The sequence below is a fragment of the Apis cerana genome, linkage group LG13, assembly GCF_029169275.1.
Source record: "Apis cerana isolate GH-2021 linkage group LG13, AcerK_1.0, whole genome shotgun sequence".
NCBI lineage: Eukaryota > Metazoa > Arthropoda > Insecta > Hymenoptera > Apidae > Apis > Apis cerana.
This window is the reverse complement of record NC_083864.1, coordinates 6,692,855-6,718,197: the sequence shown is the minus strand read 5'-3', so window position 1 is coordinate 6,718,197 and position 25,343 is coordinate 6,692,855. Positions and strand designations below refer to the sequence as shown.

Genomic DNA, 25,343 nt, shown 5'->3' with positions numbered 1-25,343 from the left:
GCATGACCGTTAGCATTCCGTGGTATCGTCGTCGGTTAACCCGCAAAAAGCGGTATCACGCCTGCTTCTAACACTCCACGTCTGATCGGCTGGGTATCTTGCACGCAAGCCTTCGGCGATCGAAACCTTCTCGTGTATTGTTCGTCATGATGAACGTACTGTTTGCATATTATATGAAGTTAATGGTCACAATTCTTTCTTTTTCTCCCTTAAAACTGGCCACCATTAGGCTAACAATATTTCAAAAATTGTTGTACAATATGCAGTGTTGTTAAGATAATCGATTTACTTCATTAATTAAGGGAGACACGTGCGTGAAATATAAATACAAAAAGAATACATTATTAAATAATGTTTCATTATAAGAATATTTCTTAAAAGAAACAACAAGAATTTTGATTAAAACGTGTATACACATAGTTTGTATAAACTTAAAGATACATAAAATCAATATATTTAGACTTGTTTAATTATCTAGAGCCTCAGATTCGTGTTAACAAACAGTATATCATATGTCTTTTGTACACAATGTGCATTATCTACTATCAGATGTCTCGGATAATATGCGTTCACTAATCTGTGAAATGATTATGAATGTGTACCGTGTATACGAAACTAAATTTACCAAAGATGTTACGTAACAAATCATAAATCTCGCAGTCAGTGAGCGTACATAGTTAGAAAATCGTGGTACACTGACTCATTGCAATTGCTGAAGTATTTCTATACATGTATATTCTGATATACGTGCCTGTAAATATATTTATGCAGCTCACATACACACACGCAAATATTATAATACTGTCTGTCTACGACTTTGTGCATCAACGTTATGTTCATTGGCGATGTACTGTAGTATGAGTCATGGTATTTATCTAAGATTACTACAATTTATCAAAGCTGCTGTGGGCCTTAGACCATTATAAAGTCTCGCAATGGCTGACAATTTTATTTTAAGGCAAACCGGTAAACAGATCAACCTAGTGTATTCTTCTATATGTCGTATTCTTTTACAACATCCCTTTTTTTTTTTCTTTTTTTTTTTTTTTCACGTTGCTGAAGTGTGCCCGATTATAGCTTCTTTTGGCAAATAAAATATAAGAAATTGCACCGCTCGCAGAAAAATACGATTATAATTTACAAGATAAATACTGTAGAAAGCAGGGATAAGGAAACTTGTCCCTGGAACGTGGACCGTCCGACGGCAACCAATCGCATCCGATCTGATTTTTTCACGAATATTAAATCGCGATAGGAAATTACGATTACTCTGCGAAACACTGTTCGAGATGTGTATCTAGGTATATATTGAAGTGATCGCGCGAACGGATCGCTGCTCCTTAACCAATTATCGTCTTTCAAATATCCACAGAAGCAACTTATGCTCCGGGCATCGAAGATGCAAATAATACGTCTGCTCGAGATCGAATGGAACGACAAAATTCGATCGATAATTCTTAAGGGAGCGCATCATTAATTAACGATCCTTATTAATTGCGTATTAATCGATTAATATAAATAAGTATCGTAATATATTCCGATATCGAACAAATTTTTTTTTAAGAATCGCTGTGAGTGCACGTGTGAAATAATGAGGAATCGAGCGGAGTGATCATTATTATTAAACGAACAATTTAATAAGTGTAACAAAGCAAACGAAACGGACGGGGAGGGTGGAACGAAAGAATGGAGCCTCGAAGACGGCTGTTCGAACGCAACCTTCGCCCCCGGCGGGACCGTGGTCGGCGAAACACGCGTTCAACAATAAGAAGCATCCAGTGGAGACGAGGAACGGTGGAAAACGAAGGAGAAAGTAACGTAGAAAGAAAGAACAAGGCAAAACGCTTGGTTGTATACGGTATAATTACAGAGGGCAGAGCAGTGGCTAGACCCACTGCAGCAACTTATCGTTGCCCAAGGCGCCAGCATATTCGAAATCGGCGGGACTCGATCCTGTTGCGACTTGGTCCTAATTCGTATTCGTGCCCCGGGTGTAGCAGATAGTATACGTCTCGAAAAACGGCGGAAGGACTGGCAGGAATCTCCTATGTTACGCCCTCCTTCTCCTATCTTCGGTTTTCTTCTTATCTGCTTTTAGCAATGCAAATTTTGATGGTTAACAGTAATCCGTACGTTCTATGATCCTCGTGGATCAATTGTCAGGAAACGCCGTTCATCATCCCAATAATTTATTAGAAATCCAAGATATGAAACTTTATTCGATTCGATCATGTAGCGTTAGAAATTCTGATTTTATGATCAAAAATGAACAACGTATAACTTCCTCTCTTACGTCTCTCTGCGAAGCTGAATTCGCTTGTTTTTTTTTTTCTTTTTTTTCTTTTTTTTTATGCAAAGAGTAAGAGATCTGTGGTAATCTTATTTTTACTCTTAATATGAGAGGAGTAGCGATCTCGAATCCTCTAATTTCGGTTAGCCGCAACCACCGATAATTAACGACTATAATCAGGGGGCCAGTCCACGTGACGCAACGTAAGGAAACGTAACACGGCGCTTCGAGAACTCCCTACGGGTGAGGCGTGTACATTAAGATGAATATATACCTACCCAATTGCATCCATGCGCATATTGCGTACATGTAGAATATATCAACATGGGCGACATTGAGAAAATGACTTATCAGATGTCGTTAATTAGTTTGCGACAAGTTAAATGAGGAAAATGTGCTACATAATTTAAACTATCCGAGTGTCAGTCACCGTATCGGCTAACGGCTTATAGTTAATTACAGACGTATTAGAGTATTAAAGTGATTAACTAATTTCAGCGAAAAATACTCCCAGTGTTAACGAAGATAAACAATCAAGTTCTTCTAATTAGAAATTTGGAACAGATTCGTGCGAATGCTGCCGTTATTTTACCACCACAAAGAAGTTACAACGACGAGTCTAAATATTTTGTTCTTATAATTATATGGTGCACGGTTTCACCATATAAATGGGAGACGACAACCTTGTACCAGCCTGCGTGAGAGAGTCCAACGCGCGATTACGTTTCGCGGTCTCGGGTTGCGTGCAATTTCTTTTTTTCGTGCGTCGAAAACACGGAAAGAAAAGAGTTCTCTGAATACGCGACAGAATAATGCAGCCGTTCTGTGCAATGCTAAATACGAAGATTCAAAGGAAATTTAATGGAATGGATTACCATTTAAATGAAAAGAAATGATACGCGATATTAAGACTTTATGTATCTTATCTAAATCTGCACACGCCTGTGTTCTATTTCATATGCAAATACAGTGTTGTGCTCAACCGATATTACGCATGTACGGGATAATTTTGACTAGTTTGTTGAAAATTCTAAAAGATTATTCGTGGTTTTTTGAAACGAAACGAAGAAAAGAGCGACTAAGTAACTATCTATTTACTAGTACAGTACGCACCTCGTGAACAAAGATTATCCACTTTTACAGTAATTTGTAGCTGCCGATGCGCATGCTGTATCGCGCAAGATGGCCGCCAACTCGCGATCGCTGATTGGCGATGGCGGGGCGGGTTATTTGACCGGCGGTTGGTGGTTCCAGCACAGGCTGGTGCGAGTAATTTTGATCGTGATTATACTAATTTCATAGTATATGCCCCTTCTCGGTGGCTTAAGCATTGGGTGAGTTCACACGAGCAACAGTACAGGACAAGAGTTCCCGTGCTAGAGAAATCGAACATCATTTGTGAGATTTCTTCCGACGCGTGACAAAGTGATTTTGTGCATTGACATCGGCTGATCAACAACTGATTCGCAGAAAATTTCACGCGGGTAAGTATTTTATATTGTATTGTATCTTTTCTGATAGATGGATAATTTTTTAATTGTAATAACATAACAACGTGCACGCGATAACGATGTCGCGATGCATAAACTATGATATATTATTTTTATAAGTTGTACATACGTACGGTGAATTGCTTCATCGATGTGCGATTCCCGTACATTAAACGTTCGCACGTAACGTTTTTTCGCATATAATATGTGAAACGCGTGCTTGGTGCACATCACGAATATGGTACACGTTTTTAAAATATTTCATAATGTATTTTTTTCGGGATGTAAGGAAGAAAAGGATACGCTGATCGTGTGAAGCCGCCTCGGCTATTGTTATTAACGTCAGCTATATTGAACCATAATTGTCCCGTGTTGTTAGTGCGGCGTATTCATGGGCGAAAGGCCCTCGTTTTGTTTTCCTCTTTTCCCGCCCCTCTTCTTCCCTTTCTGTCTCTAACATTTTCTATCTTCGTCTCCTTCTCCGTTGCTTCTTCTATCTTTTTCATTCTTGCGCGCTCATTGCCTCTCTCCTCCCTGCGAGCAGCGAGCGGAGCATCGCCGTCACGGCGGTGGGGGCTAAATTACCACAATTTTGTACTTTTTATACCGCGAGGGAAAAAAAGAGGATAATTTTTGGTGGAAACGCAACAATTTTATCGGCCGTTGTTATGTGAGATCAGTTGGTGTCTACTGCCGCTGCGCGTTACACCTGCCCGTCTTGTGTGCTCCGCTCTTCACCGTGGATCAATGATCCTGTTTCTTTTGTCATCTTATTTTCTTGTAAATTCATTCTGTTTCGTTTCCGAGGAACGACACGTTCGTATCCTCATTTGGGACTCTATCAAGTTTCATTTATATCGCCGCCATTTTGACGTCCTTGACCAAATCCACGTTGCGAATATCTTTTATTTCTTATTCTTCGTTTATATAGATGAAAGTGATTAGTTAAAGATAAGGGTACGGTGTGTACGTTAAAGTGGTTCGAGTGTCTACTTGAAAAAATGGTGCATTTTTTATTCATTCCGGTATTTATTCTTTATATAAGTGATGTACTTAGTTGAATCGTATATACTGTGAATGTGAATGGCCGCCATTTTGGTGCACGCAATTCTTTTCCCCAATGACTTCTAAGTAGTGATGTTGCAAGTGAAAGAAACTCGTGTGAAATTGAAAGATTCGTTGAAGAAAATCTCATAAAATATTGAATTATTAAGATGATTTTCTTAATAATTGAATTATTAAGAAATGGCGGTAGAATAATATTCTAAATTATGAGTGTGTTGAAGATTTATAAATGGAAGTTGCGATTTAAAATTTTGAATTGTGAAATAAAATTCATAAAAAAAATATGATTAACAAATGTTCCAAAATAATTATTAATGTCGTATATGAGGGATGATGAAAAATTAACATGCCCAATTTATATTCTAACTGCTAACTACCGCACAAAAATATTCTTCGTTTTGCTTTATCCTTCAGATAAATTCTTCTACTCCTCCAACTCGCCTCTGGCGCAGGCATCACTGTCAAGGGAGATTTATACTCCTTGCAAACTACATGCTTGCACGGGCACACAATGCTGCTCACTTGTGCATAAAACACATATTTCTTTATTTATCTAATTGCATTCCTCCCAAGAGAAGATGTCTTCGAATACATTTTGCCGCGTGATTACAGTTAAATAAGGAAACTACATAATTTATCAAAATTTTCTCGAATAGAAGAAGATCGGTAAGAAATCTTTTCTCCACGAATCCATCTCTGCGAATCTTCAACTTGCGATTTCGAATAATGTGACCAACACCGCAAGAAACGATGTAAAATCTGTCGATCGTCGCAAAGCGAAAAAATCTCGATTCTTTGCGGTTGTTCGCCCGGATCAGTGAAATTGGTGAATCCGTCGGATCTTTATTGATGGCGAGGATATCTATCGCTCCCGGGCTTGCTGGACCAACGTTGAAAAACGGGAAGAAAGAGGCAATAAAACTGCAAGGGCGAAAAGGACGGAGGTAAATAACGGTGGAGAAGGCGTGGTTGGCGCGATGCGGCGCCCTCAAAGCACGATCGCCCCTCGAGGATACACCTTTTAAAGAGTTCGAGGTACGAGGACCGTCGAAACTGGGAGCCCTCGAGATAAGATCCTCCTAGTTATCGAACGGACTCCTGTTCACGATCGATGTACCAAAGCCCGTCCACGGGTTTTGATATCCCCCGCGGGCGAATCGATCCTTCCACCTTTTGATTTCATCGATGTCTTAGAAACGTGGCCTTCGCCGTCAACAAGGACGCTTCTTCCTAAAAATTTCGCGATATTCGTCCGTAGGTTATCCTTCGAAACGACCTTCGACCCTAGCCACGACGTGAAAGATTCGCGATCGAGAATCAGCCTTTCTGTATTTATCCGTCGGAGGTGACGTGAACTCGGAAAGAGGAAGGAACAGAATCGTGGTAAATTGTTCATCCAAGCGGAGCCAATGGAATACCTTGATGTTCCACTTCCAGGAAATCGGAAGGAACGTTCGGTCAATTCTTGAGGAAACATTCGTGTATAAATGGGCAGCTTTCGAATTAGACCAACGCTAACGACGATACGATGACCCCCAAGTTGTGGAAACAAAGGCCGAGATGTAAGAATGAAAGAACATACATCGTTTAAGGCGATGTAGTAATTACAGGCTCTGTTCTGGGACAGCCACGGCAGATGTGGATAATGATAGCCTGAATGTGCCGATATGTGTCCAGGTTCCAGGGAAGATACGTACAGTTTTTTTAGGATTTTGACCTCGTAGATTTCGATCAGGAATAATCGATACAGTCGAATCGACAAAGTGAAGAGAACGTATCGAAAAATAAAATTTCGATAAACTCGTTTTATTTACTACATGGAGATCTCGTATAAAGTACAGGGATATTAGTTCAATTATAATTATAATTTCATAAAATTTTATATCCCATAATGTTTGTTCAACTTTTATTAAAACGAAAATTGACTCGTTCGACTTTGATCTGATTCATTCTTCGTCTTCTAAAGTCTGTAAAAATTTTATGATTATCTCGGTGTATTCTTCTGTCATGAATGTTTTATCTAATTGATTATCATATCATAGATATCGTATCTTCTTTTTATCATTTTTTATTTGTTATACTTCGATAATGCAATGCTTCCACACTTATATTGGAAACTGGGAACTTTTTAACCTGAAAGTTCAATTGGTTTCGCAGCCCTGAATTTAATGTCTGACATTTCACGCTTTTTCTACTCCTTGCATCCGTGCAGTTGAAACGAGTAATCAAATCTGCAAGTTACGCAAGATCAAAGTTTTTCTCTGCTAATAGGCCATGTTATAAACATAGTGCCGCGTGTAGTAGTTGCGCGTGAAAACAGAGGAGGTTTAATGTTTACTCTCGTCGTGTTCGTGGATTGGATAATTGTATCAAACTTGATCTGATGGGGACAACGTAATTCGAGGTTGCAATCTTGACACCATACACTAATCAAACAATAGATTTGTACTTCGCAACATAAATTATCTCTTCGATTCAACGATTGCATGCACGGAAATCTTTTACCACTGACGACACATGTTTATTCAATAAACATTCTTCTGATTCGATATTAAGAAAAATATCAAAACACGAGTTCACGCTCTTCACGAGTAAATACCCATCTCCTCGTGAAAGGAAACAGAGATCACTGATTAATCCCAACTGACCAGTTCAAAGTTCAATTCTTCGGTCATCTTCCATTTCTGGATGGAATCGTTCGACGCAGAAGATGCTTGGCCCATAGATCATTTCCCCAAGCAGGTGTAGCACAGTACACACCAGGGCGTAAAAGTTAACGCGTTAGAGAGCGGAGATAATCACGCTCGAGGCAAGTTGGGTCAAATTCGATCCTCGAAACGTGAGCGAGTGTCTCGGAGATCCATTTTCGAGGTCAGAGGCGGCTTTTGTCTTTTTCGCGGTGGATCATGGACGGATCCCGCATAAGCCGGGGCCAGGACCGCGTAATAACACGGCAGCACGAAACAAACCGACGAATTAGGTATTATCGGGGTTCTGCGAAAGCGGTCGACAGACGGACGTAGCGGGACGGACGGATGGACGGACGGACAGCTAGCGCAAGGGGCCAGAGGAACGAGGAACTGTTGAGGGGGGTACACGGACGGGTATGGGGAAGGAAGAGGGAAGGAAGCCTCGAAAGGGCCTGGCCTCGTGCAATTACGGGGCCCTGCCAACCCCGACATTATCCCCAATTATCCGTGTGCGTTTTGAGGTTAGGTTTTTCGGGGCCCCTCCGGGCCAGTGAGGCGCGCGAGAGCCACCGCGAGGCATCGCGACCCAAACGTCCACGAAAACCCCCTGAAGAAACGGGAGACAAAGAGAGTGAGGGATGGGGAGGGAAGAAAGTCGGTTGTGCGTATATATCAGCCGATCTATTATATGGCGTCTGGCGTCATCAGACACAGATCGATCCGGCACGTTTCGGTTTTCTGGGTTGTATGCTTCCTCGCGAGCTGCACGACCGCAAGGCATGCGACCAATTCGCCGTGAAGGGTTGATGCATGGTTATTTCCATGACCGCAGATCGGATACCGCCGATGCAATCACGGTGGAAGAAGGTCGAGCCGGTAATGAGAGTCGGGAGTGAACCGTTAGAGATGGATTTTCACGATCAATAGGTCATGTTGTTCGTCTTATTTTCGAATCGATTTCGATATTCTCGTTTAAAAGTTATAAATAAAATTGACGAAGTAAGTTTGTTAAATGTACTTGGTAATTGAGATCGTCAAATTGTACGATCTCATGAATGGAAAGGTAACTTGTTGAATTCATTTAAAGATTAGAGGCGTAAGAAATATTGTGTATCGGTCTTGTGTGTAATTAGAAATACCTTTAAGTTGGTGATACCTGGTATTAACCGATCCATCGAAGCGAAAGCGAAACCGAATAATACATTCATAACTACCCGGCCGAAACCGTCTAACCACGGTATAGTTTACCACGGACTGACAAGAACACCTTGCTTTCGTTCGAAGGGCGTAGTTCTTCGCGGTATCTGTTAACCTTTCACCGATCGTTGTTGCGATCTAAAGTACTTGGAGTGTAGTAGTGGAAAGGGCGAGGAACGATAGAACGATGAAAATAGGGCAGTTTCGAGGACTCGGGCGGACTCGTGTCGGTTGGCGTGCTGGAAAAGATTTACAGTCTCCGCACCGGAAAGGGTACGGAGAGGGCGGCTGGTCGAAGAATGGTTTCCGGCGATAGCTTCCAGCTTTAGAACTTAGCTTTAGACCCAGGTCGATACGCGTGCCAGTTTGAAATAGCAATGATAACTGGTTGAAACAAATATATTTTGTAAATTTTCTAAATAATCGTGGGTAAAAATTACTTTTCTTTTTTCACAATTATGATTTATCCTGATTCTAATTTTCTTTTCTTATCTTTTTAATCACGTGTCAAACGCTATTCGCACGTTTCTCCCATATGCACAATAATTCCTCGTTACATTCACGAGTTACACCTTTTGAATGCAATTTTCATAATGGTATACGAAATGTCTGTGGTATTCACAGTCTGTTGCGTGGCTCCACCTGGCGTACGGAATGAAATAAGGTACCAGCTGACCAATCCACTTAATGTTATATACTTTCGAACTGATATTCTTCGCCCTTCATATAATCCAAGCTCTGGATCACATTTCTTTTGTGTCAACCACGTTTGAAGTTTCGTGTCTTTCCCCTTCTTCTTTCTTCTTTTCGAAAAACAAAACAATCATTTATCGTTATCTCTATAATAAAAAATTTGTTGTCAATCAGGAAATTATTTATCTGCTCTCCCTTACGAATTTTCCTACGATTTGATCAACCTTAAAAAGATCACGATTTATACATTTTTCCATTACGCTTCGAAAAGAAATTTTATACTCTTTGATTCCTTCGAAGATTAAATTCAGAGAAGATTGGAACATGAAGATCGATTTCTCGGAGAAATTTCCATATGTTGAAGAAATCTCGAGATCGTACGCGTTTCTACGCTTACCAAAGCGTATGTGTAAGTCTCGAAATATCACGTTACCCTGCTCTATAGTTCGGTGCCTATCAATCACTTGGCGCATGGTCCGGCAATAAGACTTCTCGAAGGAGGGAGCTATTATCCTGCCAGACTCTGGTGATGCACGACCTCCAAGCCGACGCTGGACCTGAACGATCGCCCGCCACACGAAAATTCCGCGAGTGCATACGAACCGACAGAAATAAAATGGCGTCCGAACCGAATAAAATTCACTTCTTTCGTCTTAAAAAATATTTTCGAACAGCTTTTTTGGTTGGTGAAAAAAAATGGAAATACGACGATGGAAGAGGAAAGAGTTATGGAAAAAGTATAAAGCCGTTATGTGTATGAAAATAAAATAATAGCGTGTATAAATCACGGATCGATGAAAAAGTAATGTACGCAGTAAAGCATAAGGGAAAGGGAAGGGAAGGGAGGAGGAGGAGGGAGAGAATTATGACGCCAGGAAGCTGTACGTCCGCGTTTTATCTTGGACAGGACGGTATAATGAAAAATCGGAGAGTACACGTGAGTTAGGGTTTGCTCGAGAAAGAGAGATCGAGCTCGTTCCCCTCTTGAATATTCATCGTGGCTCGGGTCTTAAGTACAATGGCAGGGTTGAAGCAGGATCGAGTAAAAAGAGTAAAATATTCCCATTATGTGGAATAATTATATAGAATATCGATTATCAACGTTGACACCCTTTGAACAAACACGATTTCTTCTCGAACTAAGGAAGGGATATTTCGCATTTCCTTCTCCGTGTCTTTCCTCCAACGAGACTAATGAAATTATCGCCAACGCGAGAGGAGATTAACCCCGGAACGAAGCTGGAGATCGCGTGATCCCTACTAGGCTCTAGGCTGAGCCTTCGTTCCGTTCCCATTCGTGACAACTGAGCTGCTGCGATGCGTGTGTATTTCGCGATACGGAAAAATTATCGAGGAATATACCGTTCGCGTTATGCCGTCAAAGTAACATCACGTAATACGCCACTGTACACGCATGTGCATCCTTCCTTTCTTTCTCCGCGAATTCGCAGACAAACCTAGGCAACACGCGATTCCAAAGAAGAAATACGATACTAAGTTGGGATTCTCGTTGAGATCGTGGTTTTAATATCTACGCCATGTGCTGCGCGTGTAGAAATTGATAATCACGAAAGAGTTTAATGCCTAAAACAGGAAGGATAGGTGCGTGACGCAACGTCTGTGCGCAAGATAAACGTTACTGCGTTCCTTGAATACGCTACGATAGATTTGGGATGGGATGTAATCGCTTATGAAATGACATGCAAATGCAATGGGCATCCAAGGCGAGTCTGGTTTTTCAGGGCGTTACCCTCGGAAATTCTAGTCGGTTGGTTGGTCGATGGTGAACGTTGAGGGCGGCGCATCTGTCGGCGGAAGATTTATATCCCGAGGCCGAAGTTCCTCCAACGGAGTTGCTCGTTGCGGTCTTACCTGCGTTAGGCACGCCAACAGAAAATATTTTTGCGAGTATCGTTCAACCCTTTTACTTATATCAATAATTCGAGTGCCGAGGAGTATTAACTAATTGAATCCAAATTTTAGAAAAGTCAAAAGGAAATTACCGCAATTAGCACGAGGCTTATATTAGGATTCTCTTATTCATCGTATAATTAAAATTTAGATTCTTTTTATCTCGTGTTTCTTATGATATTTCGTTCAGGTCTGCCTATATTTATAGTTACAGTTATAGTCTTATTCTTATTTTTCACCGATGATAGAGAAAGATGAGGGTATATATATATACGAAGGGACGAAATTCATTCGTAAAATGTTGATGGAATAACAGCAATGATAATCAGCTACCTTTATGACCATGACGTCGAGGTTACCCGAGTTCAGAATCAAAATGGAGGACTTAACCGAGCACGGCGAGAAAACGATGCGCTGCGGCGCGATTATACTCGGCCGTGAGGGCCGTCCAGTCTATCAAAACCCGCTCGGCCATACATCAATGCCATCTATACGTATAATTTCGATGTCGACTGCCGCTCGTTTTATTTGCCGCGTGCAAAAGCGAAGGCGTATGCAGCATGATTTGAGGTTAGGGTTGACCGGCATTGATGCTGCGCGTTCACTTTTTAGCGATTCCGTTCGATTGTATCTCGTTTGCCGGTAAAATCTCGTTTGCAAATCCAAACAGTGCAAAGTTTAGATTTACCATCCCTGAAAAAACCCTGAATTTAGGAATTTACACACAGTTTCGAAACGATGAACGAATACCTTTGTGTCCACACTTACGATCCAACGCGAAAAATTGATCAAAATGCATAACGCGTGTCTAATTGGCTTATCTTTCTCTCGTTAGCCAATATTGGTATAGGATAAATCGTTATTTAGCAAGACGGTGAAGAAGATGCACGGTAATATTGGCAGTTAAATGACACGGTATTATCCGAGGGTAATAAATGTCACAATACAGTGTAATGACTCTGTAATTTTGGTCACTTAACCGACGTTATACCTTCAGTTATAGACATGCGAGCGTTGTCGATCTTCATTTAACTCGTGCGGTAACAGGTTGACCAGATAACGCGGCCAGATATTTATTGCATTTTCCACTTAGATACGAGGTGTTACCCTATGTATCTTACTCATTGTCGGACATTTTCATCCATCCATCATGCGAAATCGTGTATACGCGTATTCCGCACGGGTATACTTGTGACGTACATGTGGGACGGGCCCGTTGAATCTGCTCTTTTATTGCGTGCCTTCGTATTTCTTTCTCAGCCTGCTTTCTCAACCTGACACTTGGGAATTAACAGATCGCTCGGTGGCAATTAAACCCCCTCCCCAAACTCTAAACTCTCTAACGTTGGTTCCCATGGTTGCACTAGTGTGGCCAGCCTCTTGGCCGGGCGAAAAAAAGAGCGAATCGAAATGAAGGAAACGTGGAGGGTTTTAAGTGCGGGGGGGAGGAAGGCGAGGCAGTCAGACATCATCGACAACCCCGGTGAACGGGGTACGCGAACTTCCTCCGATTTGCGCCGGGGTCGTGAGAGCAGCGAGAAAAAAGGCCGGGCAGAAAAGAAAAAGGAGAGCAGAAAAGATACTGCTCCGTTGCGGAGGGCAGTATTTACGAGAAGGGTTGGGTTCTGCGAGTTCCAACCGTAGGACCTAATTGCACCGGCAGGCTACTCTGATTTATTGGGTTATTACGGATCCTGCGTAAGAAAAGTTCGGCCCGCGTGGTGTATGGATTTCTTTCAACGTTTGGCTATCTCTGTAGCGTTTCAAGATGGCGAGTCTGGAAAAAGATACCATTTTATCCAACTATCGTCTAGGGAACATTTCTATTTATTTATTCTTTTTTTTATCTTTGAAATATATATTCGGGAAGAAAAGAATACGTACGTAATTTTGCGGCAGATGTTGATTTTGGAAGACTTATTTTTGTGTTCAACCGTTAGTTCTTTGGTTATCATCGATCGTATGATTGTTTTGAAACGTTGGTAATTTGGAATTGTTGACGAGAAATGACAGCCGATATTTTCTGTAATACATTCGCGACATGCGATTTTGTGTTTGAGTGACAGGCTGCGTTTGGTGGCAGCCGGCTGTGTTATTAGGATGGCAGAATCCCAATAATTTTATTATTCTTAAAAAGTAAAAAACCTTCCATTCCTATTATCGTAATAGTACATCATATGATACATCGTTTTGTTTAAAACGTTAGTTATGTTCGAAAAGGACAGTTGGGTACGAGAAACAATATCAAAACCTCCAAAAAGATTACATAGCAACTTTTATACTTCCACATTTCATTCTGTATCATCGTAGATCGAATTCCTTCGGCGTATCGATGTTATAAGGCGATAAATCTCAAAACTAGCGGACCTTGGGGTTCGAACGTGCCGCAACAAGATAGAAAAAAAGAAAGAAAGAAAGAAAAAAAAGATAGGATGTCGAAGATGAGAGAATGCGTTCTGCCAATAGATTTACGATCCTATCCATCATCGTAGCACGCACTTGCTTCCACATATTCTCGTGGAAAATACGTTTTTGTGTGTGTGTGTATGCGTATGTGTGTGCATTACACATATACAAATGTACCTACGATTCCAGAAGAACGGTTCGTTATTACAAGCCACGAGGCGTAATTGTTTCCAAGGAACCGACATGGCGAAGACCTTGCCTGGGAACGTCGAAGTGTTGGCAGCTTTCTACAGGACGTTCCATCGATAGTGCCGCTAGTCACGACCAACCGTTTCTAATATTCCTTTCGATCCGGGGAGGAACCACAAAGTTTCACATCTCTGGCGGCGTTCTGTCGGCTTGCAAAAGTAAAAAACCTCGGCCTATCGGGAAACGTGTGCCGTGGCGAAGCGTGCGTCGGTGTAGATCGAGATTAGATAAATTACAATTCGCTGGTGGCTCGATAGTCCACCACGGTAAAATATGGAATTGAAAATTAGATGCAGTTCTTTTTTTTTTCCCCCCCCTCTTCTCTTTCGTGTGCGCGTGAAAATCGCGTGCACGCGCGCTTTCGGCCATTCAGTTCCGTAAGATCACCGTTACAAAGTTCGCTGATATAGATCCTTTTGTTTCAGATGTTCATCATCCATCCGGCCTTGTGGCGAGGATCTTAATGGGATTCGTTAAGATTCACGAAGATAATCGAAGTGGAAGGAATTAGTTTTGTAATAGTAACGTTTTTTTTTGGATTTGTTCAACAATAAAAGCATATCTTGTACACGATATTCGATCATTTATCGATTTCAAGAATTTTCTAATATCGTTACTTCCGGCCCTCTCCGCTCGTTATTGATATAAGGGAAAGAGGAATAGAAAATGTTGATGGTAACGCGTGAAAAATTTAGGCTGCTAACACTTAAAACGATGGCAATCTGGTTTAATCTTGGCATGGTCGTTACACACATTGTATCGCGAGCCTATTATGTCACGATCGTGATAGATGGATCGTTTATTTATAACGAATTCCGTGTTCCGTGCGTGTAAGGTGCAATTAAAATTCGAAAAAATTCCTGGAAACCAGTCTCAAACCCAAGATTGAAACATGAAATTTCGCAACGGGATGGGCCACACAACGGTGGTCGATCCAGGATGATCTCATTTAATTATTGGACTATAATTGTTCACTTGGATCTCTCTTCGTTCATCGCCGAACGTTAACATTTTATTTATTTTCGAAGTATTCATCGATCGCGATGAGTAGTACAATAGTGTGAATGATGGATAGATATAGATCAGCAATATAATCACGACAATTGTCAGGCTGATAAAAAAAAAAAAAGAAGCAGAAAACAGATTGGCTTGATATAAATTGATGTCTATGAAAGCGAGGATGTAAATTGTTATCCACACAGTGCAATTTTGCAATCAACCGGCCGGCCGCTAACACGTTGATGTTTACGATTCAATCGGCAGAACGTCAATTTGTGTTTAGAAACATGAATTTTGTTTTACGCTACATATTTTAAAGTGCATATAGCGCAGGTAGCGTGGAACAATACGATCGAACGGGAGTGCTTGCTGAGTGCTCGTGACTGATGTCTTCATATATCGGCTCCATTGTTGCCGCCATCGTGATCGTAATTTTCACTTCACACCAGAAAAATCAATAATCGATGGCGCGGTAATAACGCTGTCGTGTTTCCTTGGAAAGAAATATTATTCATCACGGTTTGCGTCCCGTAGTTCAAGAATTATTCTTTTTCTCATTTTCACATCGTAAACATCGTCTAATAATTGGTAAATCATCGGCCGAGACCGCGCATGTTGGCTCGATATCGTATTGCTTCTTAGAAATCAATTCTCTCCCACGAGCGCCAACGTTTCGTTACGTGTTACATTACGCACGTGGAAACAATTTATCGGTTACCTTCGCATTTTGTACGTGTCGGGAATTTGAGAAACGACGGCCATATCGGGCGAAGAGAATCGCGAGACACGGGGGGCACGGCCACCATTTTGAAAGATGGTGCATCTTGCAAGCCGTGCAACCTACACCCACGCAAAGGTAAGGCCGTTGAGAAAACCGAGACCACCACAACCACCCACGTTTGACTCCCATTGGTCGAGCCGTCCTCACCCATAGGAATACCACACCACCCACGGCCTACAGACCCCGTGCAGGTCACTGCCAGTCTTCTACACGGTGTCTCTAACGTATGGATCGCAAAATTGTTCTTGAAATCCACTTATAAACGGGATTAAATGAATCGTGGAACGTATCATCTGTATCAAAATTATCCAAGAATTAGAACGAATAAAAGAATGGAATAAAAAAATCGTTTATCGGGGAACAAAATTTAAAGTTCGACATTACGAACACGAGTTTAGTGTAATTTTAGTAGTAGTCGATTGAATTCGATCGTATTCGGCCAGTTACCGATATAAAAATGCTAGTTGCTGAATTTTTTCTCGATACAAGTGCTAGAAGCACATTTAGCGAGATGAAGTAGGAAGAGAGGAGATCGAGGAGCCCTCGACACGACTTAGCCGGCGCTCGGATTACAGTGGGTTAGAGCAGCGCTAGATTATCTCAGTGACGGTAAGTATAGGTTAGATCGGCAACTCTAGCCCATCTTGCGGCCATACCAGGAGCATTGCTTCCCCGAACACGTAAGTCCCGCACTCTTGGGGCAAGCCGAGCCACGCGATAATTCATGGAACTTTATGCGCACCTCGTGTAATGCCAGTTCCTGTATTTTTTTTTCGGTCGTCATGACGCGGCGGCATAGTGAGCCACGGTGCTGCACGAGCCTTAAAGAATTGCATGGGTGGTACTTTTCAAGGTGAACTGCCGTTGAAAATCCGTGAGCAGAAATGGCTGGCCGAGTGAGTCGCTCCGCCAGGTAGACGTAACGTAGAATCGTGTAATGGAATAAATCTACAAAAATGAATAGAAATCCTGTAATATATATCTTATATATATTATATTTTTATACAATGTTTACACATAAAATCATATTACGCGTTAATTATTTTAATTAATTTAGTATGAATATCAAAGTGAAATCATCCGATCTGTATATCGTAGTTGTTCGAGAGTTATGAAATTGCATAACCTTTGATCGAAAGATTAAGAACATTATTCAATAATAGCTATCGGATAAGATCGATCAAGTGTTTTTTGTATACATATATATCGTTAGCGTTGTTAATTTTGTATGTTTTAAGATTGACAGAAGTGGACGAAGAGATGAAATCTGTAATAGCGCCATACATTAAAAACTACAATTTTTTCATTCCCAGGGCCACTAAATTTTACTACAATTAACGCTGGCAGAAAATTGCTACTGACGATCGCGGAGATAACCTAATTACTACGTAATATCAGGTAGTGTTGTTGTTACGATGTGTCAGTAGGAAAGGAGGGGAAATTTAAATATGGCCGAGGTTTTAACACCATCGCAACGCTGGGATAATTTTTGTACTGATTATGGCACGTGTAATATGTCCATTAGTTGTCAATTTACTTGTCGACACCTGATAGACGTACAATAGATATACGTGTAACCGTTCGAAGAGAATAATTAACAATAAATTTTCCGCGAAGGTTATCATTATAGCGGCTAATATTCCCGATATATTAACCGTTATATTATTAAATAGTTTACGAACGCTAATTGCGTGATTCGTGTGAATCGTTTGAAAGAGAGCAATTGGATGATCGTAACTAAGTAATGGACACTCGAACAAATAGTTTTGAATTATAGACTACAACGAGTAATTGAGTTTCTGTTTATAAGTCGATTACGAAGTAAATAAAACGTACAAGCTACGATAAAACTTAGTTTTGTTCAATTAAATTCAATACTTGTTATAAATTTATCATTAATTTGTAACATATTTATTCATTATTTTATAATAAGAATTTCGAATAGGTTATATATTCAATGAATTATCCAATAGTGTTAGGAAATCTAATAATTTTTTGAAAAACTTTTAATTAGATTCCCCGAAACACGAATAGAATGAAAGAAACGTGTTTTACGTTTTATGGAAGTGGGAAATTTTTACTTACGTACGTAAATATCCAAAAGAAATTACTGGAAGGGTTTATTCATCATGGTCAATAATTTTCCCACTATTTCTTAGAAAATGTTTCGAAGAAAAGCTTTCAGAGGACGCCACGATGCACGTCTGAAGCGCAAAGTTCGCCGTCGTGCTAATAGATGGCGAAGATAGTATCATAGTTAGCGACTACTCTTCCGCTAATTGAGCGAAGAATACCATCTAATTATGATAAAAATGACAAATTTTTTAAAAAGTATCAAATTTAATTAACTGAAATAAACAAACAAATAAATATAAGCAGTTATTTCGATAATATAGCTAATACGTTAAAAAACACTATAATATTAAAATAAATATGTACATATACAAAATTATCACCTGCTGGATGTCGATTATATTAAAAAGAACAAGAAAATGAGAAACAATAATGTCTTCTATTTAGCAAATGAATGGTTCTTTTGCACTTCTACCGTTATTACTTATCGTGCCGTTATTATAGCCAGGAATAACTGAAAAATTAACTTCGTGTAATTCAGAGCGGCGTTTAAGTTGATCGCCACGCTCTTAACGGATCCATTACGTTATCCTTGTTAAACTAACACGTACATAGCGTACAAGCAACATGCAATTTCGAATTTAGAATTTCGATAACACCGTGCAATAAAACTTGTTTCCCTCGACTGAAACCCATCGATTCTCCTTTTAGATATCAGAGAAACATTAAACCAGATTTCCACGATGAATCGTTACGCCTATGCGGTGAATCGTCCCCAGAAACTTATCGGCGAGACTCGAATGATTTTAACACTTCGAAGCGATTTCAATTTCTCTTCTTTTCTCCTTGTTCGAAACAGCGCTGCGAACGATTCCTCGTAATACGGGTCCCCGATCAAAGTGCAGAGCCGCTCACGATCTCGCACAATCGCATATCCAAGGGAGTCGAAAGTGCGAAGCGTTTACACCGGTATTTGAACTTCGCTGATGACGGTAATCACGCTCGCTCGACGCTTCAATTGCACGTTTCGTCGGGTTTCTGCGCCTCGGTTACTTTACGATCAGGAGTAACCCACCGTGGTGGTCAGGATCGCGTCCTCTTCGCGTCAATTTCTATCTACGAATCTCTCTCCCCCGTCTTTTCGCTCTTCTTTTTTCCCCCCCTCCTCCACTCCTATCCTCCTTTCTCCTCGTTTCGGTGAATTAACAATAAGCGCGCGTCTCGTATCACTCGTGTAAGATTATAAATCGTTTTCCTTTCCTACGAGATTGATCAACGATCGTATTTTTTTGATTTCTCACCTCCGATCTCGGTGATAACCTCTCTGAGAACGTTAATTTGTATATAATAGGTATATATTAAATTTCTGGTGAAATTGTGGTATCGGTATCTACAAGTAGAATCTATAATTGAATCGTAATTAATATTGAAATTAATTGTTCGAGTAATAGCGCGAGCCGAATAATTTTCGCGTAATAATTTAACGCGCAATAATGAAACTTATCGTGGAAAATGTATCGTAGGCGTATAATAAATATTTTAATCTTCGAAGCATCTCGATGACAAGCGTGCGAATAATAAATAAGAGAGGTAGGGTCATTTTGTAAGTTTACCCTGTCATTAATCGTTACCAGTCTAGAAAATACGACTCTTCGGCGGTGGCGTACGGCTGTTGGCCGCACCAACGGAAATTCTAGGATTTCTCGACAACCGTGCGGCCACGGTTCGCATTATTTGAAGTGTTTCTATACGCGGATGAGTTATTACGGTAAATTACTATTGTTACGATTTCCCTGGCCGCGCGTTACCGCAATCTTTTTGACACGTACCGCGACAAACACACACGGCACCTTTCAATTCGCCTGAAATTCAAATTAGCCGTGTTTCAATATATATTATCTCACGAGCGACGACGACAACCGTAGAAATCGCGCTGTCAAAATATTTTTTAACCAACGCGAGCTCTCGACTTCTCGACCGCGCTTCTTGGACCGTCGGCGAAATATTCAAATATTCATCCACGTGACAGCCCCGGGATTGCGTCGTAATCGTCCACGATTTTCGACTCGCTAAAAAGTTTCGAGTCACTGAAAAATACCGAGAATATTTCGTCCGGATTCATTGTGTTTCAACTGGACGCGCTCCTTCCTGGATGTGTCTCGGCCATAAGTCGTGAGTCGCTTGGCTCGATATAAGAGGAAGCGAGGAGGCGAGGGGGAGGGGGAGGAGGAAGATTGAAGAAAGAAGAAAAAAGAGAGAAAAAGAAGGGAGAAGGAAAGGTTCCACGGAGACGGTGGCGACACGGTCGTTCCACGGTGTTCGGAAGGATGCTGCGACATTATCCTTTCCATGTAGCGAAGACGAATGCAAGGAGAACGCGCGCGTGTGGGACGGGGCGCGTACGTGTGCACGCACACACGGGACACGGGGATCGTACGCACGCGGCCACAGAGCGCACCGGTTCGACCGGAATCGAAGCTCTCCAGTCGAAGCCCGGCCAGTCTCCGCTCGGCTCCTCTCTCTCTCACGAGAGGGCCGTGAGCGCGTGCATCAACGCACGCACACGCAGGCGGGAACACGCGCGGAAAGTCGAAGCCAAAGCCCGGCAGTCGGTGGACGCTTTGATGTGGCCGCCGCCGCCTCTACCTTCACCACCCTGAATACCTTTATATCTCGCTCTCGTGCTCTCCCTCTTCGTTTACCACGCTTTCTCCATCGCGTACCAACGTCCCCCTCTCGCTTCCTCCGACTACTTTGTAGTTGCACCACGCTCTCGACTTCGTTCCGCAATTCATCTCGGTGTCCTCGCGGACTGAACTTCACCCCCTGTCGAGACAGCTGAGCGTGACGACACGCCTGGCCTGCCTTCTCACACGATCAATTCCCTCTTTTTCCCGCTTTTCGATTCGCCAACAAACCTCGATTCCTGGGAAACGAGAATTATATTTTTCGATGGATGGACACGCAAGTTTTGAAGAAGTGAGATTCCAAGTGAAATTTAGATCTCTTGAATCTTTTTTTCACCTAATCCGTCGTAACATCGCGATTCATGTTTTTTGCCTTAAAGTCTTCACCGTTAAATATAATCTAACGTATCGCGCACGGATGATTCAATTTTAGAACGATTTCGAAAATCTGAGCGAGACACTTCTTAAGATATATCGCGCGAATCAATCCAAAGACCGAAGCTCTTTCCTTGCTCTTGAGAGAGATGTAAGAAAAGTCGACGAGAAAAAACGTGCCGAATTTCGTTCCATAACACCGAACGTTTACCATTAAATAATTCGTGGATGGAGATATAGGTGGAAGTTTGGAGGAAACGCGTATCGACACGTCGATCAAAGGAGCACGAAAGAGTGACGGAAAGCAAAATCCACGGCAATGCTCGACGTGGCCGGAATGTGGGACGTAGAAAAAGTGGTGATGTCCCTTTCCCCCGCTTTGGCGGTACCGATAGGAGGATATCGCGGAGCTTGCGTTCCTGCGGGATCAGGGAAGAGGACGACTCTTGGCCAGCACCTGTAGCACGTAACCGTGGGTCCATCTGTCCACCCATCGGTGGGAAGGCAAGGCTTCGCTTCTTGCAACGCAATCAATCGAGCCGCCGCCGTTCCCAGTTTCTATTCCTTTTCGTCCCCGTCTTTTACCTTCGACTTCATCTTTTCCGATTCCAATTCGTCGAGCGTAGATAACTTTCACTTTCAAACCTCTTGGAAAACGTAATTTGACTCCAGGAGGAGGAGAATTTTGATCGTCGCGCGGTTTTAATACTCGTTGCCTTCACATTTTTTTTTTCTTTTTTGCTCCTCAAGAACGATGGATTCCGCAACGTAATAATGGAAATTGTAATATCTGAGAAGGTTATCAAAGATTCGAAATCCATTCCATTTGCTGAAATCGTCTCGCTACATGTTCATTGGCATTATTTTTTTGGCGTCCTCGAGGGAGGGAAGCGGCGACGATAAAAGTGAAGGAAAATTTAACATTGGGCAGGGGAACTAGAAATTCGTAACGCTCGGACAGGTCAAAATCTGCATACCCATCGACCGCTCCCTAGTTTCCGAATATAAGAAAACAATAGAACGAGAAGGCAGCCAGCGAGGGGAAGACAAACGATGGATGACAAAATCGTGAGTCACGCTTTCCACTTTTCCTATTCGAGCAATCGGATTATCTGACTTTTTTTTTTTCTCGACCTTGGAAAAATAGGTAAAAATCCCTTTTTGCCTTCATTTAAGGCAAAAACCTTCTAAAAAAAAAAAAAAAAAAAAAAGAAAAAAACGATCCTCGCCACGAAGATCGTTCGCTATCTCGAAGATAACGCGATATGTTGTTCGCAGAATAATTAACCTGAACGTTTGAATCGTAGAGCCGAATAATAATGGCTCCACGCAGCGCTATGGCTCACGGCACCGGCACAATATAATTAACAGTAGCCGTGTACACATGGCGAGCAACAATTGCCGGCTCCTCTTTGAAATAGAGACCCCTCTGAGGCGATAATTTATTATTTTTATAGGATGCTATTCATCAATGACTGCAGATTACTTCGAGTCACCCGCTCTAGATGAAAGAGAAGGAAACAGGTGTCTAAACTTGACGAGGAGAAGCTTAATCGTTTTCTTCCGTGGAAAATAAAAAAAAAACCATCTCTCGGTATTTTGGTATTTATGATGAGGAAAAGAAAGTGTTGTAATTAAATTTTAAGATAGATCGTGTAACACTTTAGGGAGAAATTCCTTCGAAAAAGATCACTCGGACAAATCAACTCGATCTATCCACAGCATCCTCCAAATTCTTGAGAAGTTCCTGTAACATTTTCGCAAACATAATTATATTTAATATAGTATTTACATTAAATATTACATTAAGCATTATGGTATATATATTAAATGACGAGAAAAAGAGGATGTTGTAATTAAATTTTAAGATAGATCGTGTAATACTTTAGGGAGGAATTTCTTTTTAAGAAGAAAGATCACTCGGACAAATCAACTCGATCTATCCACAGCATCCTCCAAATTCTTGAGAAGTACGTTCCTGTAACATTTTCGCAAACATAATTATATTTAATACAGTACTTACATTAAATATTACATTAAGCATTATGGTATATATATTAAATGACGAGAAAAAGAGGATGTTGTAATTAAATTTTAAGATAGATCGTGTAATACTTTAGGGAGGAATTTCTTTTTAAGAAGAAAGATCACACGGGCAAATCAACTCGATCTATCCACAGCATCCTTCAAATTCTTGAGAAATACGTTCCTGTAACATTTACGTAATTACATTTAATATAATATTTACATATTATTAACGAAGCAGATACAAATATATTTTGTATCATTTTAAAAAGAACGTTAAGAATACATTTCTTGGACGTTCAAATAATCGACAAGTTTTGCAGCACCGTAGACGAAGGCATCGAGTTGTCAGACGGCTCCGAAATTCTGAATTTCCATCCACCGGATTTTCGTGGATGTTCGCGATGCGGTGGAGGTCGCTTTACTCTATTTGCATTTAAACGGCTCGCCACGGTTGACAAATGAGGCCGATATTATCGGACAATCGATTGCCGGGCTGAAGGAATCGCTTTGCTCGCGCCCGCCAAGCCGGCAAATCTCTTAACTTCGCGAGCCCCGATTCAGGAAAGGGCCGGGAAAAGGAGAACAATCGAGCCTGCGACATGCCTCTACAAGCGGATTCCGTGTTCTTCGTGTCCTCCCTGTTCTCTCCTCCTCCTCCTCCTCCTTCCTCGTCTTCTTCTCGTCCTTCTTTCTTCTCCCCCTTTTTTTCACCCCCTCCTTTTGTTCACTGTCCGTTTTTGTGCGACTCATTTCTTCAGAGACACCCGTGTCTATGGGAACGAAGAAAACGCACGCTTTCGTAAGAAATCTCGAGCAGTTTGTTGCTCCAAGACGGCGCACAATAGGGAAATTAGTGCGCCGATTTTTAAATTTCTTTTATTAGCTCGAATCATCTCTCTCTCTTTTTTGTATATCGCGGAATTGTTGTATCAGTTTTGAATTTTTACTTTCTTCCGATATATCTCCTTTTTTTAATCTCGAGTCGAATAATAATGGGCGACACGATCATGGCATGCCGTGAAATTATTATTACTGGTCAAGGCCACGAGGTTCGTGAACCTCTTGGGAATCGGATCGACTAACGTTCGGGTGGTGTATGTCGCAGAGGAAACTCGGCGCAGGCAATTACAATATTTCCTACGTTGTGAAAGAGGATGGGCTTGGCTGACACTCTGACAGCCCGTAGTCAAATGTTCCACGCTCCCTTGCGTTCTCTCCTCCATTGTATATCTTTATACGCACATGCCCGCTTCCCTAACTTCTCGTTTTCGTCTCGTCTGGTGTACGTGTCGGTGGTTAAAACTACCTTTCACTCGTTTCACGCACGATGAATCCGATTTTAAACATCGTCCGTTCAATCCGTTGCCTCTTTCAATCCGTGAAAACGATCGAACAGTAGCATCAGATCTATACATTCCACTCTTATATTCCTGACTTTTATAACTTTACCCCAAATTGTCCTTTCGCCGTCGCTCTTCCGCCCCCAAAAACGATTTTATCGGCCAAAAAACGAGCGACACCTTCGTTTAAATTCAACTCCTCTGTACATTAGAATCCGCGCCAGTTGCTATAAATAAATGATGGCGGAATAAATTCACGGAGAGAAAGAGAGAGAGAGGGAGTGGCGGATCGAGTGGCGGGTCAAAAGAGACGGTCTCACAGGTGGACGCATTGCGCAAACGAAAATCTCATTATCGCGAGACAAAGGTAGGACGATTAATCATCATCATCGGCGTATCTCTGCGGGCAGCAGCGCGTCTGGCTCGCGGCGGAAACGCGGGATGATAGACTTGGAAAGAGTCGAAACACGAGGCGGTTGAGCAGGAAAGGGAGCAAGATGAGGAACGAGCGTCACCGCTAGTGAAAGATCCATGCGGAACTAAGTCGTCGTTCTTTTGTTCTCGCGTTGCTGGACCATCGCATAGCCACCTACCAGACCGTCCTTCTTTTTCCCTCTTTTTTATCTGCCTCTGAAAGACTCTCTCTCTCTCTCTCTCTCTTCTTCCTCTTCAACGATACCGCGACAGGGGGTTCGATTCTTTCACGATTCGTCGCAGTTCATTTGCGTATAGAGATCTCCGTTGGACGATTACATCGAAGGGAAGAATGCAACTTGGTTACGATTCCATTGCCCGTCGAGACAGTGCGTTAAATTTGTAATTGTGTTTATTACCGCCTGTTTGATCCGATCCTTGCCACCTTTCGAGATTGCAAACCTATGCCTCGATCGCCCGGAGAAAGGAACGATTCTGCGAGTTCCATTCGAGTTGTGGGGGGAAAAAAGAAAAAAATGGAAAAATTTTCGAGTAATGACGGCTCTTACACTCGTCCATTATTATCGCGGATTTTAAAATTTCTCGGATCTCTCAGGTCCTTTCCTTCGTTCATGCATTTCGAAATAGATAAAGG

At 41.7% G+C, this 25,343-nt stretch overlaps 1 long non-coding RNA gene across 1 annotated transcript; it reads left to right on the top strand.

Moving 5' to 3' along the window:
* The first annotated feature begins 2,539 nt into the window (after window positions 1-2,539).
* On the top strand, window positions 2,540-14,562 carry LOC133667148 (uncharacterized). The gene is made up of 2 exons (XR_009832326.1): window positions 2,540-3,774; window positions 14,417-14,562. It is a non-coding gene; the product is annotated as an uncharacterized LOC133667148 (long non-coding RNA).
* The last annotated feature ends 10,781 nt before the right edge of the window (window positions 14,563-25,343 follow it).